The 19,262-nt window shown below is 42.7% G+C and overlaps 1 pseudogene; it reads right to left on the reverse strand.

Moving 5' to 3' along the window:
- Nucleotides 1-4,895: 4,895 nt before the first annotated feature.
- On the reverse strand, nucleotides 4,896-5,188 carry LOC125176388 (60S ribosomal protein L37-like; annotated as a pseudogene).
- Nucleotides 5,189-19,262: the final 14,074 nt, after the last annotated feature.

Here is a 19,262-nt window from a genome sequence, read left to right on the forward strand (position 1 = left end):
AACTGAATGAGACACCCAGGTGCCCCTAGTAATTATGAAATCAAATGGTGTGTATCTGTTAACTTTATTTCTTGTTTCGAGTATTTGAGGTACTTTGCGTTTTCATATAAATTTTAGAATCAGTTTATGAAAAGCTACAGAAGACAAAAATTAGTGGTTTTGATTGGGATTTCACTGAATTTAAAGATTAACTTGGGAAGAGTTGATATTTTAACAATACTGATTCTTCTAATTTATGAAAACATTTTATGTCTCCATTAATTTAAGTCTTCTCTAATTTCTCTAAGCAATGTTTTATAGTTTTTGATGTATAGGTCTTAAACATGTTTGCACAGCTTTATCCCTAAATATTTAATATTTCTGCTGCTATTATAAATGGCATTGATTTTTAAATTTCAAGTTGAGATTGTTCTTCACTAGTATATAGAAATATGCTTGATTTTTATATATTAATCTTGTATCCTGTAATATTGGTACATTCAATTATTAATTTTAGTACATTTTTTTTGGTAATTCCATCAGATTTTCTATAGGTGATCATGTTGCCTGTAAATAAAAATAGCTTTATTCCTTTCTGGTATGTGTGTCTTTTATTTCTTTTTCCTACTTTATTGCACAGCCTAAGATCTCCAGTACAGTCTTTTTATGTTTTTTCCCTTTTTATTTAATTATTTATATTTTTAGAGCGAGTGAGCCTGTGAGTGTGTGCAAGTGGAGGAGGGGCAAAAAAAGAGAGGGAGAGAGAGTCTCCAGCAGGCTCCACACCCCATGTGGAGCCCAATGTAGGGGCTCCACACGGGGGTCAGTCTCATGACTCTGAGGTCATGACCTGAGCCGATCTCAAGAGTCAGACGCTTAACTTACTGGGCCACCCAGGCGACCCTCTGGTATAATCTTATGTAGAAGTAGTAAGAACAGATATCCTTGCCTCATTCCCAATGGTAGGGAAAAGGCATTCAGCCTTTGCTATTAAGTATGATATTAGCTATTGGTTGTCCTTTATGAGATTAAGGGAATTCCTTTCTATTTGTATTTTGCCGAGAGTTTTGTAATGGATGTTGAATTTTTAAATATTTTGAGCATTATTGAAGGTTTGAGCAATTACTTTAATTTAACCTCAATTTCTGTACCAAATACATATGAGTAAGTCATCTTTTAGTTTTTTTCTGTAAAATTTTCAAAGGCTTTATAGTATCTCCAACTAATAAAAATGATGAATTTTCTTACTCATATTAAACGATAAATTCTCAGCTTCTTTATGGCAGCTTCAATAATAAATAGAACCTTGAGTGATTTGAGATTGAGGACTATTTTCTCCCCACAAGAAATAATTAAAATTTTAGTTTTGGTATATTGTGACAACGAGGGAAGTGAATTAGGCAGCAATGACTGCAATGTGCTGATAAATACAGATATTTGGTTTCAAAGACCTCTGTGTGTGACCGCAAGTATGTATTGTAGGTGAGGTTTGGGTGGCAGTGCTGTGTCTGTTCTGCGCTCTTTGAATAAGTGGAAGCCAACCTGCCATATAGACATTGTGGCTCTCTTTATTTATTGTAATGGGGCATCACAAAGCACAGATTTTAAGGGATGTGGACTAAGGTAAAGTTGGCCTTGATGTAGACTAATGAAATCAAAAGAACCATTGAAAATAAAATTCCCCAAACACCCAGAATCAAAAAGCTGATACCAAAGACCCATTGTTTCTTATCATAGGTGCATAATGTACCATTTTCTGAAAATACACAAAGATAGTATCATAACTTCCAGGCAGATTGTCAGGAAATCCTCTTTAAAAAAAAAGAAAGAAAGAAAACAGCCACACCTAATTTACTATTATTTGAAAAAAAACCCATTGGTTTGTGTGATAAAGACTAAAATAGACTGATTATACACCTGGCCAGCGGCCAAGCCCTTCTTCTGTGAACTCTGAGATAATGGACCTTCATTGTTCAGTTTGTTATCATTGCCAAGTCCTGCCAGACTGGTCCTCAGTCGTTACGTGGGCTTCTGCCATTTATCAAGCCTGACCCTTAAAAATCTCTCTCTACTTGTCCAAAACAACAATTCATTTGTTTAGTAAACATACATTTGACAAAATTTGCAAGGTTCACAAGTAATTGGTTAAGTTTCCACTCTTTGTAAATAGAGGGAAATGTCACAATTTTCCCTAAGGCAGCAATATAGCTGTGTAAAACCACATTGCCTCAGGGAAAGCAGTAAAATCAGCTACATTGATCTTTGGTAGAGACATCTCCCTTCTTTAATTTGACAATGAATCATTTTAGATCTCACTAAAATACACATTTTCTATTATTTAAAGGAAGTCATATTTGGTAAAACATCAGATAACAAACTCCAGCATGCAGAATTAGTGATAGTGTTACAAAATTATATAGCTTTAAAGCAAAAAGGGATCTGAATCACTCAGGGATCTGAGAAGTTCTTGTAGAAATCCTATGCCAGCTTTGGTCTCCTAGAGATGAAGATTTCATTGTGTCCTTTGGTCTTTGTACCATTTAACTTCTGTACTACCAGGGTCAGAAAGTTCTTTTGTCGAGATTTCTTTTTGCATTTTAATCACAAAATCCTCCAGTCTGCTCTTTTTAGGAATAGGATCTTTTTTCTCAGTTAGACTCTAAACCTGCTCCTCGGAGATGGTCCTATACATACTTATAAGTGTGCTTCCTTCTGATGTGGGTGTGTAAGTCTATGTTACAAAACAGACTGTAAGGGAGAAAGATAGGAAGACAAATAAAAACAGAAGGAAAAAGTCTACATTCAGTTCCTAAATTCACCTTGGAAAATTCTGAAAAGTGAGCCCAGAAATAAAAATTAAAGAAGAGAAAGACAGGAAGTAGGAATGTAAATACTGACATATTAGACACAGAAAATTATGATGGATTTTTGTTAGTGTCCTACTTGACTTGCTTACATTCTGCAGAAGAGATTAAGGAAAGGCAACATATAACATCTTAATACAAAGGAAGAAAAAGTATCTTTTTTAAAGGTAGGAATCTACTTCTAAAATGTCCCTCAACCTCTGGCAACGTGAGAGTTGAGCGAACAGCCAGCCGTGTGTCCCGTCAGTGAGACTGGCTGAGCTGGTAGGCAAGCTGAGTTATGGGAACTTTCTCTGGCTTCCTCAAAGCTCTTACACATCCCAGAAGTTCACAACAATATTTGTCCACGAGTTCCATGGATCATCTGTGGGGTTGAGTCCCAGTGTTTTCCTCAAGGCTGTAATCTCCAAGACCCCACTCCCTGGGAAGGAGGAGGAAGAAACGACAGGGCAGGATCCAGGATTGGGAGTGGGTTTGCTTCCGTGGCCATGTTAACAGCCTGAGCAATTGTGGGCACTGCTTATGAACTCAGCCACTGCCCCACCCCCAGTGGGTCACCTACCTTCTTGTGCTTCCAGATATCCTGTGGCTTAATATGAGGCACTAATCTAATTGTAGTGATCATTTCACAATATATACAGATCTCAAATGATCATGTTGTACACCTTGAACATAACACCAATGTTATATGTCAACTGTATGTCAATAAAGCTGGAAAAAACTAAATAAAGGCACTGAAGACTATTTCAGGGGCCGTTCTAAGATATGACGGCAGGATTTCCTGCCAGAGAAGACAGATGCTTTTCTTTAGAATAATAAACATTCCACAATTCCATAGAGGCAATCCTTTGTTTGTTTCTCCAGCCGGACGATGGGAAGTCACAGGCCTCACGCCCAAGGCCGCTGCGTGAGCACAAACTTCCAGAGAAAGCACAAAGGAAAGGTAGAAATCCCTAGGAAGAAAGGTAGGACTGTGCTCTGCGGTCCAGAACTCCTCCCCACCGTTTCTCTCGGCCACCAACGATTCCCTGGCTCTACGGCCATCGCCACCCTGCGTGCTTCTGCAGCATTTCCATTATTTACCCTGATTTAGGTGTGGGAAATCACTTTCCCCCTTGGTTCAGCTGGGACCTGATTGGAATTAAAAATCAAAACAAAACACTGAAGGAAAAGCAAGCAAATATAAGAGCAGAGAAATGGATAGGTTTACATAGATTTTTTTTTTTTATCCTAATCTCACCGAGGTCTGGGCTGCTTAGATTGGCTCCGTTTGTAGAGTTTGCCAAGCTCCCGTGCTGTTTCTTGGCCTCCACGCCGTCTGGCCTGATGGCGTTCGAGGCTGGATGGAGCTCCTCAGATTTCTGGTGCAGTGTTACTTTGGAACAAACGATCTCTGGTGGAATCTCAGGAAGGATTTTTGGTTCCTTTCTGGCACTTGCTTCCGTGCCTATTCTCTGGGATCAGCCCTGGGATTGTCAGCTGCAGCTTGGGGCTCAAATGCTTTTCTTCTCATGCCACCCCCTCGCCTCACTTCCCCCCAACCCCAACTCTGTCTGCCCAGCTTTGCCTCTCTTTCTAAGTAGGAAAAGCATTTGCCTCACTGACCTGAAAGGATCCTGCTCCATTTATGTTCAGCATCGCCATTCTGGTTAGTCTTCATGACTCTGGCCCTTGGAAATCCTGCTTTGCTCTAATCCCTTCTTTTCTGCCTCATTGGTCTGTCTCAAGTGGGTTGTTAGGGCTGGGTTTACCCTTTGGGGAAAATACAGCACAGTTTCTAAATTATAGTCTTCATCAACATCTGTAGGGTGATCCCTACATATCAACACGACCAGGTTGGGTGGCTGTTCTGTTCACACCTTCTATGTCTTCACCAATTTTCTGTCTAGTTGTTCCACTGGTCACTACAAGAGGAGCTCTGAAGTCTCCAACTGCAACTGGCGAACTCCCTCTCCTTTCTGTTCTGTCAGTTTTGACTTCATATTTTTGGGGGCCGATTTTAGATATTCTTTTACAATTTTTTTTAAACCAGAACATTTATTGTGTGACTAATCACTGAAATCCTTCAGATGAACTGGATGCTGCAACAGCTGCCCTCTTGTTCCTTCATGGAATCCAGGTCGGAATCTGTGGTGTGTAATTTTTAGGTGCCTCATTTGACCAGTCCCAGTGGTATTTCTTCCTTTAGCCTTGGCACTCCAGTTATACTTTCTCTTCCGCTTGGCAAGATAGCCACACTTGCCACAGGTTGACTTCTGAAGGTGGTAGGCCTTCAAGCCACAGCGGCGGCTAAACGCATGCGTCTTATTGCGGTGCTTTCCAAACGTTGATGTCCCCTTCGTCATCTTGTTTCCGCGGCTCAGACCAAAGAGCTCTGTTTACAATTATTAAATCTTGACTGACTTAACAATCAAAGGTCATGAGAAATAGTTTTCTTAGAGTATATTTTGAACGATATATCCCGCCCAGCTACTATACACTTTGTTTGCGTTATGTATCTCTTCCCATCCTTTTGCTTTCAACCTGTTTTGAGTCTTTGCATCTAGGGGCGCCTGGGTGGTTGAGCGTCCAACTTCAGCTCAGGTCATGATCTCACAGTCCGTGAGTTCGAGCCCCGCGTCGGGCTCTGTGCTGGCAGGTCAAAGCCTGGAGCCTGCTTCGGATTCTGTGTCTCCCTCTCTCTCTGCCCCTCCCCCATTCATGCTCTCTCTCTCTCTCTCTCTCTCTCTCTCTCAAAAATAAATAAGCATTAAAACATAAAATGAGACCAAGTTGTCCACACCCAGACAAGGGGAGAATCTTAGATATATGGTTTTTTTTTCCTCAAGGGTTTCTCTTTGTCCAGGTAATAGACATTTTTCTATTTTATCCTACTTATGATTATTTGAGCTTCTCGGATCTGCAGATTTAAGTTTTCCATCAAATTTGAGAAGTTTTTGGCCATTATTTCTTCGAATATGTTTTCCTGCCCCAATTTGTCTCTCGTTTCTTTCTGGGATTCCTATTTCATGTTTGATGTTTGTCTCACAAGCCTTCGGGGCTCTCTTCACTTACCCTGAATCTTTTTTTCATTCTGCTCTTCAGACTGAATAATTTCCAGTGCTCTATTTGGAGCTCACTGATACCTCCTTCTGCCATCTCCAATCTGTTGTTGAACCCATTTAGAGATTTTTTGGAAAATGTCAGTGTGGTTTTTTTCAACTCTAGAATCTCTCTGTGTGTGTGTGTGTGTGTGTGTGTGTGTGTGTGTGTGGTTTCTATTTCTCTTCTGACATCCTTGAGCTGTTGAATTGTCATATTTCCTTTAATTATTTCAACGTATTTGTCATAGTTGCTTTGAGATCTTTTCCTGATAAAGTCGACATCTGGGCTGACTAGAAGTCAGTTTCTATCAAATACTTTTGTCTCTCAAGTATGAGTCACACTTCCCTGTTTCTTTCCACATCTCATAATTTTTTTGTAGAAAACTGGACCTTTTAACTAAATGTTGTAGCAACTATGAATTTTGACGTATTTTTTTGTAGTACTGCGGAATTACCTTCCCCCACAGTATGCAGCTGCTGACGTGTCTGCTGAGATTTTTTTAATTGTAATTTTTATTTCCCGCGGCCTGATTTCCTAGGGTTTCCTTTTATGTCTGCTTCGCTTAATAGTCAGCCGGTGACCCGGGCAGAGGTTGTTTTCAAACACCCCGAGCCTGCGAGGCCTCCACACTCCACTGATCCATCCATGTGGCAGGTCAGCAGTACATTCGAAGCTTAGCCGGTTGTCACGCGTCCTTCGGTGTTGCTTTCTACGGAGCTCTGCTGGGTCTCCTCTGCGCATGTGTGCAGCTTCCCAGTCATCCAGGGACGTGTGGAGAGTGTACTTAGCATGGCGGAGGTGAGTTAATGCTTCAGTGTCACCCTCAGATGCAGACAAGTAAAAACCACAGAAGCGCGAGACACTGATACAGTCATGAAGAGGTGTCTTGGAAGAGGAAGAGCTGAAGAAATTACTTGTCAAATATCACGGGAGAGGAAACTATCATGGGGCCGTTCACTCAGTCGCTGAGGAGGTAGTTCGTGTGTGTCTCTTAAAATGTTAGGCTTACCTCATTGTATTGTGACCCGGTGGTCCTATATATATTTTAAGTCCAACTTGTCAATATGGCATAAAATACCCTTTAATATCTAGTGTGGTGTCTTCTCACCAGCCTCCTTCTCCTCTTGGCATCCACTGCCGCACCCCCATGAGGTCCCCACATCTCCTGTAACTTCCTTCCACAGGCGTCGACTTGCCTGACCACCTTGGGCCCACAGAGAATGTTATACATTTTGCGATACCATTTCCAATTTCTGAGGCAAAGTATACTCAACTCTCTTGTGTGTTACAAACACAGGCTAAAGATGAAATTTTGTAAAGCAAAGTGCAGTGGGGGGAAAAAAGGAGGGGTTTTGGTTAAACATGATAGACTGAACAAAAGAAACGACTTAGGTCTTTTCTCCTGAAAACTCATTAGTCATTTAAGTGCCTATTGGGAGCAGATAAAAAGAAGTGAAATAGTTTCTGCCCTCGAGCTCCAGAAAGATTCAGGCATGCAGTCTTCAGCAACGTTTGAAGGCAGGGGTGTAGGGTTGGGCCAGACACAGGAAAGTGGTAGAAAGGAGCAGCTAGTACACTCAACATCTGCTCCCCCAGCCTAGGACCCCTCCCTCACCTCTGCAGAAGGCTGGGGCGGAACTCACCCTCCGGAGAAACCGAACCTCACAGGGGGAGGCCTAGCCGAATACTGAAAAAGGCATGTTTGGTGGGTATCAAATTCAAGTCTTAATAATAATTAGTGGGCTCTCCCAGAATCCTTAGAGGCAAGCTTATATTATACCCTCTAGACCACAGACTGGAGGATTTCTTTTATGTGAAACTGACGGCCCTAAGCTAAGGACTTTTACATGCTGATATGTGGAGGAGGCTGCCCAAAGAAAGGGCTGCATCCCTACTCAAGTAATCGATATCTACGCCCATCCATTGATGATCCTGTCCCTGTGTGAAGGGCTGCCGATCAGCTATTTCTTTTCTTTCCTTCCCTACACCCCCCAACCTGAGCTGTAGAAATTATTCTTCACTGGGTAAGTCTTTAAAGTGAAAGAATATTAATTTTAGCGCTGACCAAAGCCTGGGCCCTGGGGCATCGCTCAGCCTCTCTCACCTCCTGAAGGGGTTTGGTGAAGAAACATCACGAACCAACCCTCTGCCTCTGGACAGGCTGCTTCAAACTTTGTTAGCTGAAAAGAGCTCATGCTTCAGGAGACTCTAACAGATGATTTGCCTTTGAGGTATAGATCATTCTCATCAAAATTAGTATCCCAAGTTGCCTTGTTTGTGCTCTAAGAGTTTCCAGTAGGTTACAGTAAACGATCTGCTCCCTCTGCAGACCTGGAATCAGCCGGTGCAAGACAACTCCTAACGTGAACAGCCTCATGTTCCTCTTAGAAAAGGGACAAAGAGAACATTCTCCTTTTCCATTACTCAGGGAGAAAACAAGCAACAGACAGCAGAGGCTGTAGCGATGACAGTGGAGCCTGGTGACAGGCCAACCTATGGCAGGGCCCCCGGCTGCTGATGAGGGGACGGTGGCAGATGCGGTCTCTATGGAACCGGTGGCAGCTTAGGTGACAGGCAGTGACACGGCATCTTCTCATGGTGAATCCAGCAGCGACAGGGGCTGAGGTGGCCGCGGCCCAAGGACGACGGACCTTGATGGTGTGGGACACGCAGCAGCTATTGGCAAAAGGCTGTGACACAGCTGCTGTGACACAGTTGCTGTGACTGTAAGAACTGGAAAGAGGAGAGGAATTCTTCCCAATGAGCAATGAGATCTATTCTCCTAATTCACAAGGGGGACGCTGCTGCCCGTAGAGCTCAAGGCAACCGTCAGTTTGTGGGGAGAGCTGATTCTTACGGCTGTGAGCTGTGGACTCAGCTCTTCACAAACTTCCAGGTAAACAGTCTGCTTGGCTCAACGGTGTTTCTGGTAAACACCGTCTTATGTGGCCCAGGAACCCAGAAAAGGAGGAGGGTCGGGTGACTGGTTGCAACAGACAGGAGCTGCAGGTCTCTGTGTGAACTGAGTGGCAGTGTGACCCCAGTGGTAAGCCCCAGCCTTTGAGTTCCCTTTCTTGGTGACGGTGGAGGACAGTTCCCCGTCCCGCCCTCTCATGGGTGCACTGGCGTTGCTGTCCGCTCGGGGCCAGGCACGGAGAACCAGGGGGGCTGCTGATGGGGGCGAAGATTCCATGTGAGCAGGGGCTACAGACTCAGGAGCGGCTGGCCTCTTCCACGTTCTCTAACACCGTGACTGTCTTCTGTGTTGCTGACCAATTCCCCAGTGAAGGCCGTGAACCGGGTCTAGCCAGACAAGAAAGTTCTTGTTCTTTCAATCACCCAAGGCTCCAAATCTTCAGAACTTATTCCCTGGCTCTTCCCACACACGGTGCCCATCTGTCACACACGAGCGCGCAACCACCATATTCTGGCTCTAGAAAAACTGCGTAACTCCAATCTTAATCCTAATCCTTTTTACATTTTTGTCAGTGTCAGCTGGGCCTTCAGCAAGGCTTACCTAGTCCTGTTCTTGAGAATGAAATTTTTAAAGTTGAAAATACAAATCAAGTTTGTATATTAAGAGGATATACACACACATTTTTATTTACAATGAAAGTGGAGGCAGGATAGAGCGATGGAACCTTGCATCTGGGGAGGTAAGGGCCAATGTGGTCTGTGCCGTACGTTTTTGACCTAAGATACAATCCGGAGAGGGAGAAAAGCCTGTCAGGAAATAGTGGAGTCACAGTGAGCCAGGCTGGGGGGCCCTGGGCTGGTCATATTCAGGACCTTCAGAAAAGAAAAGAGCCAGGGTCCAGGCAGCTGATAACCCTGGGTCATTAGTTTAGAGCCACCCCCTCTCCAGACAGCCCCACAGACAAGCCCTGATCTCCTCTCTCAGGAGCAGGTATCACTCTCTTCTCTTGCCTACTCTCCTGCAAACATTGCCACTCCTCTCCCACTGCACATCAACCAACACAGTCCCAGAATGAACGTTCAGGACCCAAGGCTGAGATGTGATAAGCCTCCTTAGATGCCATATGCCGGCTTGGAGAGGGGGACAGAATAGGCAGAACTGAGCATTGACCTCCTCCTCATTGCCACAATTTTTAGCTTATCCCACATTTGAGAACATTCCCCAACAGGAAATAAAAATGGATATGCAACCAAAGTGTCTTTTCAATCAGAAAAAAAGCATTTTGTCACTGTAAAGGTGGCATATCCCCTCCCAAGGTGAGATGGAAGTTTCCCTATGCACTGGGCTGGAGTGGATGGATAGCCCTGTTACTTGTGGAGGTCACAGCTGTGGTTTGGACAGTGTTATGGCACTGCTAATCTTTTGTTCTGAGCTCTGACCTGTTAGGTTTTAGGTCGCTTTTTGTTGTTGTTGTTGTTGTTATGGAGCATGGTTTGTGTCCTCCTTCCCCCATCCATCTACTTCCCGATATGAGGGTTTGGGGAGATAGGGCCTTCGGGAGGTGATTGGAATTAGATGTGGTCATTGGTGTGGAGCCCTCGTGAGCGGGACTGGCGCCGTTATACAGGTCAGGAGAGATCTTGCCTCCTCTGCCGGGTCGGCCATGAGACGACATGGTGAGAAGGCAGCCGTGGGCAACCCAGAAAGGGGCTCCCTCCAGAGCCATGCCGACGCCCTGATGCTGTCTCCCCAGCTGTGAGAAATGAATGCATACTGTTCCTGTGCCACCCGTGTGTGCTATTCCGTTAGAGCAGCCTGGGCTAGACATCGTTAGAAGTGGTGATTCAATAAGACTGGTGACTGGGCTCAGGAGGTAAGACTTGGAACACAGGCCTTACGAGACCCACATGCAGGACGTTGGCTTCGTTGACACAGAACTCCCCAAAGGGAAACAACAAAGAGATAAAATGCATTTAAATCTGGACAGCTTATAGGACCATTAATTCAGGTCATGAGTATTTTATTTATTTATTTATTTATTTATTTATTTATTTATATTTTAAAATGTTTATTTGTTCATTAACTTTTTAAAGTTTATTTATTTATTTTGAGAGAGAGACAGAGAGAGCGAGCAGGGGAGGGGCAGAGAGAGAGGGCGACAGAATTCCACGCAGGCTCCACACTGTCAGCACAGAGACCGCTGCAGGGCTCCAAGTCAGAAACCAAGAGTTCATGACCTGAGTGGAAACCAAGAGTCCGACCCTTAACCTCTGAGCCACCCGGTGCCCCATCCCCCCCTTGTTGTTTTTTTGTTTTTTTTTTTTTTTTACTGTAGGAACAGCCTTTATTGTTTGTGACAGGAAGTGAAAGAGGAGGGGACACGACAGCTCTGGCTCCAGAGGCGGCTCCTTGGACCCTTTCTCTGTCTTGGGAGAGCTATTTATTTTTGAGAGAGAAAGAGAGAGAGAGAGAGCGCCAGGAGAGGGGCAGAGAGAGAGAGGGAGACACAGAATCGCAAGCAGGCTCTAGGCTCCGAGCTGTCAGCACAGAGCTGGACGCAGGGCTCAAACTCACGAACCATGAGATCATGACCTGAGCCGAAGTGGGATGCTTAACCGACTGAGCTGCCTAGGCACCCCAGGACACGGCTACTTTAAAATGCATATATATCTTTTCTGCTATATATTACTTTTGGAGTAAGACTGATGACATACGAGACATACAAAAGCAACAGGAAAACAAACAAAAAGGACAAATAAATGCAAGAAAATGTGAATTACATATTTGCAAACGTTGTACCATAACAAATAAGGCCTGTAAAGAGCTCTTCATTTTCTATCCCAAATATATTCCAAAGAAGTGAATCTGCCATCTGCCAGAGAATTGAGGAACACAGAGGCTGGAGATGATACTCCTTTGGGCCTCCTTTGGAAGCTCCACTGCATTTTCCCCATATTGCACTTTTTAGTGGCAGTTCAAAAAACAAGTGCTATAAATTTGGAAATAGTGTTGAAATCTCTCAGTGGCTAAATGTCTAACAGTAGATCTCAGGGCTTTTAGGACTTTAAAATATCTCTGTCCTGTTTAACTGACTTTTAGTTTAGTTTAATACACAGGGTGTTAAAAAAATATTACTTAGCTGTATTCTTTGCTGATTGGTTGGTTTTGAGAAAGCATAGGCATGTGCGTGTGCAAGTGGAGGAGGGACAGAGGAAGATGAAGAGAATCCCAAGCAGGTTCCATGCTCAGTGCAGAGCCCCATGTGGGGCCTGATCCCAAGACCCTGGGATCACGTCCTAAGCTGAAAGCAGGAGTCAGATACTCAACCGACTGAGCCACCCAGGCACCCCTGATACATAGGTCATTTTAATGGAAATTGGTACCAACATGTAAATAGGTCACAAATGCAGAGTTACACAATATAGTCAAAATACATGTTTTGAAACATTTCTATACTCGGTGGCAGTAATGATGACATGTGGTCCAAAAGAGTCTTAAAGCTTGAACTTTATATAGAGATTTGACTATAAATGCTTAGACTGTATACACAACTACAAAAAATACAAAAAAGTTCTCCCAAAGAGGAAAAATGGTCAATTGCACAGCAAACCATCTGATGTATGTACACATTGAAAAGGAGAAACTTTGATATCAGTTCCTGTCTCCTATGGCCCTTGACAAACAGTCTCTTGGATGATGTAATGGTTTTCCCTATACAATTTTAGGAAAATATTTCTATTAACTTTGGAAAGAAATATACTATTTTGTACATAGAGCTGCACAAAGAAATGAAGATCTCTGGTATAAATGAAGGTAAATATAAATTTCTATTTTTCCTTAGCTTAGCTGCTCTAAAAGATAACTGATTATCTAAAACAAAGATCAGTTGTATCAATATGTTTTGTTTTTATAGCAGATAGTAGAAAGGATGGATGGGTAGAAGTGGAAATATATTGTCGTAAGGCTCTTAAACAATATACAAAGTACTATAATATTATTTGAAGGTGGACTGTGATGAGTTAAAGATATATATTTAAATCCTAGGGTAAGCACTAAAATTTTTTGAAAATGAGGTAAAAAATAGTAAGTCTACAGTATATATAAAATGGAACCCAAAAAAACAAAAAAACAAAAAAACTCAAGCAAAACACTCCAATAATCCAAAAGGAGGCAGAAAGAGATGGAATGAACAAAACAACTATAAAATGGTAAATTTTAATCCCATCTCATAACTACATTAAATGCAAACGTCTAAACACACTAGTTAAATCACAAAAAATTGTTTGGATAAATGAAAAGATTTGATAGAAAAACAGTACCCAAGAATATACTGTCACAAAAAACTCACCTTAAATATAAAGACAAAGGTTAAAAAATTAAATCTAGCTCAATCCACTATGTATTAGGGCAGACAAAAACCCAGCGCTGGTCAGGTATTACTGCCATCCCTTCTCCACCCACAGTGAGATTGCACAAAAATGTACGAACCTGTAGGTAAACAGGAGGCCTGGCCCTGAATCTACACAGTTGCCACAGCTACATGTGTTCCTTCTACCACTTACCACATGACGCCATTTTCAGTCCCTCCTCAGGTGTTTCCAAGCATCGGCCAGGTAGACAGACATCCTTTATGATGAACTTCTCTACTAACCAGACTTAGCTACAGAGTAGCCTACCTTTACTCTTGGGACTGTAGCACTTGGTGATATTGGTAACACCCATCTGAGGTCCTAGCCCTCTAAGGCACTGTGTGGGAGCCACTCAAGGCCCCACTATTTGTGGGGTCTGATAGTTTCCCACCCTTCCCAATCTTGGGACTCTCCTTCTTTCCTCAGATTAGATCCCTCCCTTCTCTTGAATGATTCAGCCGTATCCTCCAATTAGGCTACATTAAAAAATAAAAACATCTTAGCTCTTCCATGGTGACCAAGAAGCCCTAGACTTTTGCTTACACAGCTCTGGATTTTCTCTGTAAAGGAGGCTGTGATGTGGTGAGGAAGTACCTGTTTATAGGCTAGACTTACATTCACCCATAAATAACAGGAAGACCACCTACAGCCACTTGAAAGAGAAAAGCTTATTTTTCTCTCTTAACAAGAAGTACCGGCTTAGGTTCTCTAGGTCACTGCTGTCAGGGTTGATGTATCTGATTCTCCTGACCTTTCTCTCACAGTTACAAGATGACACTGTGGCTCTAGCCATCAATTCTGCATTCAAGGAAGAAAGAAAGGGAGAGAGGCGAATAGGCAACATTGATCTCAACTGTTTTCCTTTTTTTAGGAAAGCAGAATCTTTCTCAGCACCCCTCTCTCTCCACCAGCACGCTCCCCTTGTGTCCCAGGGCCATCTCTAGATGCAAGGAAAGATGGAGAAGTATCTTGCTTTTCAGGCTGTAGAGTTAAGGGTACAAATGGACAAGAGGGTTGGAAATAGCTTTTTAGTAGCCATTTAGCATTATCGTCCATCACCCCCCATCTTTCCTCCTGAGTAGGAAACAAGGCCGAGTTATTTCTCAAACACAACATTCCAGTATTTGTGCCACAGCTGGTTACTACAGAACTGTGAGGTCCAGCACTGCCCATAGGCCCCACGGTACTCCAGTAGGTCTCATAAAGGAAAGAACAGAACATATTGCGCATCAGACCATGGTACTCCAGTAGGTCTCATAAAGGAAAGAACAGAACATATCGTGCATCAGACACTGGGGGCAAATGGCCAGAAGAGAACAAGGGTTGGAAGAGTTGGGAGTGAAACGGGGCAGAAACACGGAGACACTGAGACAGAGAAGCACACAGAAAGCAACAGCCTGAGGGCCAATGTCTGAGGAAAAGAAATGTCAGATGCCATGTTGTGGCTGGGGCATCAGACCGGTGACTGTCTACACCTACACTGATGGAATGAAGGAATTCTGCAGGCCACATCAAACTCATCTGTCACTGTCATTTTGATCTTATCATACACCTGTACTGCAGTGGGAGAACATGAATGAATTTACACATTACACAATGAAATCTGACATCAATAAAGTTATACCTGACAAATATAGTTTGTTTATAAACTTTAAAAGATACTTTGACATAAATATTAGCAATCCGATAGTTGAGAGGTCACTAAGAGTAAAAACACAGAAGCCAAAGAAATTTAGGTAAATTCTCCATTCAATCCTGCATCCCAATTCCATAGATTTCAATTCTGTTTATGCTACAAATCCCTTTTCTTTTTTTTTAATGTTTATTAACTTTGAGGGGAGAGAGAGAGTGCACATGTGAGCGTGGGGGAGGGGCAGAGAGACAGAATCCCAAGCAGGCTCCACGCTGTGAGTGCAGAGCCTGACACGGGGATAGATCTCATGAACTGTGAGATCATGACCTGGGCCAAAACCAAGAGTCGGACGCTGAACTGATTGAGGCACCCAGGGGCTCCGAAATTCCTTTCCTTCACATATGCCCAAATCACTGGGAATTGCACCTGTGCACATGTGAACACACACCACAGAACCTGCTTTCTTACTCCCTTTGCTCTTACCAACTAGTTTGTCAATTCAACAAATATGTATAGAGCACCTACTCTCTCCTCATACCTGGCTACTTCCCACACTTTAGAACTTAAGGGAGTCATGATGAGAATTACAGGTGGTGGTTTGGGCTGAGGAGATATAAGAGAAAACATATCCACTCTGGACAGATCTGCAGAAACATCTCTCCCCCACCCCCCTGAGGTTCTGGAAGCAGAGATCAGTAATAAATCAGGAGGATCAATTACACGTCTAGTTCTGCTGCTATCATGCTGGGTATGTCACAAGACTGCTCTCCATTTCACTGCCTTTTCATGAAGACAAAACTGGTATTATTCCTTTCCTTTCATCTCTCGTGTCCAACTACCTACCAGATCTGTCACACAGATAAATGGGATATTGCTGGTCACATTTCTCTGGGAAAAAGCAAAACCAAACTATACATGAAAAACATTTTTCTTCAATAGAGCTTTTATGTTTACCCCACATGGGTCAGCTCAGAAGGAGGGGTGTGCAACTGTCTTGAGAGCATTAGAGAACTCTGTCACCCACATTTGCACAGCTGCCTTTTCTATTTATAGATGTTCACCAGAACACATATTTGCTTCCTTGTCTGATACCTCATTCTATGTCACATCCATGTATGATCTTATCATCCTTGTAAATTTCCTTTTTTTACCATCATCACATTCATTCATATATACCGGATTTGAAGAGTACTTACAATTTGCCAGACACTCATTGTTCTAGGCACTGAGGACACAAAAGTGAATGAGACAAAATTCCACGTGCTTTTCAATCTTACATCCTAATAGAGATACACAATGAACACACACACACACACACACACACACACACACACACACACACAGGCAGTGTCAGGGGGTAATAAGAAGTGGAAAGAAACAAAGCAAGCCAAGAAGGTTGAGAGAAAGAGATGGGGAGGGAACACTGCTTTAGTAGTTTAATTTAGCAGTAAGGAAAGTCCTCTCTGTAAAGTCGACGTTTGAATAGAGATGCGTGTGAACTGAACTGAAGAAGAGAACCATCATAATATCTAGATGAATAAGATCCAAAGCAGGGGGACACCAATGCCAAGGCCCTAAAGTGGGAATGTACTGAGCAAACTCAAGAAATATCAAGAAGAGTAGGAAGGAAGGTGAGCAGAGAGGCCGATGAAGACCAGGTCACGTGGAGCCTTATACGCCACGGTGAGGGTTTTACCCTAAGTGTGAAAGGATACAAACAAGGAAATAACATAATCGTTTTAAAAGGTTCTCTCTGACTGCCATACAAAGAATAGAACAAGAGAGGAATGAAAGAGATCAATTGGGAATCTATCAGCATGACCCAGGGGACAGAAAATGGTGGCTGGTACGAAGACAGTAGCGATGAAGGTGGTGGGAGGTGGTGAAATTGTGATATGGGTTAAAAGTAAATCCAACAGGATTTTCTGTTAACTTGAATGAGGAGTATGAAGGAAAGAAAAGCTATGGACAATTCCAAGATTTGTGGCCTGATCAGCTGAATGAATGGGTTCCATGTGGTAAAAGCGTGAACACTAAGGAAGAGGTGGGTTATGTGAAGTGGTGAAGGGGATTCGTGGTTCAGTCTGGGGCGTGTTTGATTGGGGCGTTTTAGAAAAATGAGTGAGGCTGAAAATATGAATTTGGGAGCCATAAATGAATTTAGGGGTTATAAATTTTAGAGTTCTACCACAGAACTGGAAATCAATTGAAGAAATGTTTTTTTTTTAAGTGTATTTATTTTGAAAGGGATGGGGAGAGAAAGAGAGGGGCAGAAAGAGAGAGGGGAGAGAGAGAATCTCAAGCAGGCTCCACATTCTTAGTGCAGAGCCTGATGAGGGGTTTGATCTCACAAACCTGTGAGATCATGACCTGAGCCGAAACCAAGAGTTGGATGCTCAACCAACTGAGCCATCCGGGTGCCCCAATCGAAGAAATGTTTATAAAAGGAAGATGTGATTGATGGTATCAAATACTTTGGAGGAGCTGAGTAAGACTGCCTGAAAGCTGACCGTTGGATTTAGCCATTTGAAGGTCAGTGGGGACCTTGATCTGAATGGATTCAGTATATTACTGGGATCAAAATCCTCAGATTTTTTTTAATGTTTTTATTTTATATTTGAGAGAGAGAGAGAGAGAGAGAGAGAGAGAGAGAGAGAGAGAGAAAGAGCTTAAGCGGGGTAGAGACAGAGAGAGAATCTGAAGCAGGCTCCAGGCTCCGAGCTGTGAGCTGTCAGCACAGAGCGCGACGTGATGCTCGAACCCGCAAGCTGTGAGATCATGACCTGAGCTGAAGTCGGACACTCAACCTACTGAGCCAATCAAGCACCCTCAAATCCTCAGAGTTTTGGTTAGACATTTATTATATGAAGACCTGTTAAATCAGTCTTTCTAGCTGGATTGTAAATTTCATGAATGTAAGGATGATGTCTGTTACAGTCACCATTTTTTTTCCTCCATTGATTGGCCCACTGCCTGGCACACAGTTAATGCTCCACAAATATTTGCTCAGATTATTTTAAAGGAACTGAGAGGCACCTGGTAGGCTTGCATGCTGGTAGAGTATGCGACCCTTGATCTCAGGATTGTAAGTTCAAGCCCCATGTTGGGTGTGGAGATTACTTAAAAATAAAATCTTAAAAACAATAAAGGAATTGATTGGTAGAAATTCCACTGAGGTTGTACAGTGTTTGGAGACTTATTGGTGATTATAATGAAATGGGGAAGGGTAATATATAAAGTCATTAAAGGACCACTCTCTTATTTTGATGAACATTGACTTTACAGCTTAAAATGGTGAATGTGTTTCAAGATTATACTATGAACAAGAGATGCCTGATATGCGGTACCCTGAGATTAAAAATGCATGTTTTAACTATTACTTGATGTATTATGTAAAAAAAAAATTAACCCTGAGAGAAGTCACGAGGGGCAAGCAGAATTTCTCTTTAGGTTATTTTCCTTGGAGAGAAAAATAGAACATTTCTGTGTTCAGAGAGCCAGGTCTGTGTCTGTGAGTACATTTGTTGTACATGCTTACTTAATTAGGCAACAGTACTGATTTTAGAACAGGTAAGATCTAAGATTGCCCATTTGTTCATATTAGCTCAGATCCTCCCTTTGAATAACTTCCTGGAAACAAATTCAATACCAGGAAAAACTGCAATTTTTTTCTCAGATAACTAAGTAACATTTGGTAAATTACTGCTTTAGTGCACAAAATCACTTGTACTATTCCCAAAGCTTTAATGTAGCTTCCCAAAGGTGCCTAATTTGCTCTGAGTAGCCTCATGCCCAATGAAATCATGATTAAAATTAGACAGGCCAACCAGATACAATACCTGAAATATACTTGGGACAAAATAGGGACCATTTGGAGAAATCACAAGACTCCTGCCATGTTAAACATCCTTTTGACAATGATGGCTGATAACAAATGGGCCTCTTGGAAAAAAGCATCTTTGAGGAAAAAAGAAGGAAAATGAAAATTTCCCAGAATTTCACATACTACTAATATACAGTGGGTTGAGGTGCCTGGGTGACTCAGTCAGTTAAGCGTCCGACTTCGGCTCAGGTCATGATCTCACAGTTCATGGGTTCGAGCCCCGCACTGGGCTCTGTGCTGACAGCTCAGAGCCTGAGCCTGCTTCAGATTCTGTGTCTCCCTCTCTCTGCCTCCTCCCCCACTCATGCTTCGTCTCTATCTCTCAAAAATGGATACATGTTAAAAAAAATTTAATATACAGTGGGTTTACCAAGCAAAGTAGACTCAGGAAAATTTGGGGGAAAGGAAGAACTCAATCAGTGAGTGACTGAAGTTGGTAATGATAATGGCAACTGTGACCTACACCAATAGGACTGAACTCCTCCAAGCTTTA

Source organism: Prionailurus viverrinus, chromosome D1 (genome assembly GCF_022837055.1).
Source record: "Prionailurus viverrinus isolate Anna chromosome D1, UM_Priviv_1.0, whole genome shotgun sequence".
In the NCBI taxonomy this organism is placed as follows: Eukaryota; Metazoa; Chordata; class Mammalia; order Carnivora; family Felidae; genus Prionailurus; species Prionailurus viverrinus.